The following is a 1690-nucleotide window of genomic DNA, read 5'->3' on the forward strand; positions in this document are numbered from 1 at the left end:
GAAGGGTGTCTCTGAGGCATTCCTGATTCAGATCAGGAATGGATTTAACTGCACATGTAATGGTGCATCACCACAGTTTGCTTCCTTTTTGCAAGGAAGTTTCTCCAGGATCGCTTGGTTTTCACTCTTAGAACCTCCTGGCGTTCAGTTATTTTTAGAGTACAACAATCTGATGAAGCCGCAAACTAGTGAGATGATTCAAATAATTATGACACAATGATATGAGCAAAGATCGCTCCTAACTGGCAAAGCTTTCAGATCTTCCAGTTGCATACGGATTCTATCAGATTCGGATAAAACAAGATCGGAAATGTTTTAAACTAACTTGCTCTGTTGACGAAACACATGTTTCAGAGTTGGGAAAACTCTCAGAAAACCTCGGATCCTAAATATCTAATTGGTCTTCTTTTTCCTTGATTTTATTTTTCCTTTCGATCACCTTGATGTTCCAAGGGAGTGAAAACGTTGGGTAATCTAGTAGGCCCTCAGGACTTTGAGTGAACTATCATCATTTATGTATATTTGAAAGCCTTTGGGCTACTTGAAACAGTCCATCATGGATGCTCTTGGTTTATGAGAATATTAAAGCCCGTTTCAAAAGAAAAAGATCCAGTTCTATGGTCAACAAAAGCTTCCTTGCAAGTAGTCTATTTTCAAGTCAAAATCATTAATAAATGCGAAGTTGATTTATAGATAATCATTAATGAGGTGGGAATAATACGTAATGAGAAAATAATAGATCTTTCTCAGAGTAAAAAGTTATAAAATCATCACTGTTAACGACGCTAGCTGTATGCCATGCCATGCGTTGCCATAAATACCATAAATTTACTGTTTCAGTTGAATTAGACGTCATCGGGTCTTTTGTTTTTCTTCGTTTTCCCTTCGAATCTTCATGAAATAACCACTGATCGCTAATTGAGAACTGGAGTTTCTCGGAGAAAGAAAGAAAGAAAGAAAAAAGAAAATTGGAGTAACACATGATATTATCATATACGGAACAAATTGCTGTTAATCTGCCGTGACGATGCAATCCAATAGTCACTCCCAATATTTCAGTAGCTGGCAATGATTTCTTAATCAATTGCATGAATAATCAATCCATGCACACTGTAATTCCACCCTGTGGACCTTTCTCGTGGGAAAATTTTCCTTGGTGGCCGCCTCCGCCACCGCGGCCTTTCACTGGTTAACACCTCACGGGACGTGTTGTTTAAGCCACCACGCATAGTACTTTGACATGGTATGAACCAGTTTACACTTTGACAATGCGCAAGGAGCACAACAGGTAACAGGATCCTTCTACGAAAGTCTTGTATCCGAACCTCTTCTTTATAATAACAATAAAAAAAAAAAAACTAGCTTCCACTTATTTTTTTTTATCGCCCCACAATTTATAGAAGCTAATTAATTATTCTTATAAAAAAAATCTATTGTTGAATTTATGAGATCACATGCAATAATCTTTTTCATAACTTGGATAAAAATATAAGACTGTTATTTATTATTCCGGGGAAAAAAACCCCTAAGTCTAATAATGTTGTCAAAGGCAATTGCGACTTGCTTTTGAATCATTACACGTATTCTTTTTTTCGAGTCTTTGAACATGATGTTTCACTGTTGAAACAAAGAAAAGTCCTAACTCATACAATGATCTAGAAAGCCACCGTAAGGCAATTGGGCCTCACCA

Source organism: Populus euphratica, unplaced genomic scaffold (genome assembly GCF_000495115.2).
Source record: "Populus euphratica unplaced genomic scaffold, PopEup_1.0 scaffold1.1, whole genome shotgun sequence".
NCBI lineage: Eukaryota > Viridiplantae > Streptophyta > Magnoliopsida > Malpighiales > Salicaceae > Populus > Populus euphratica.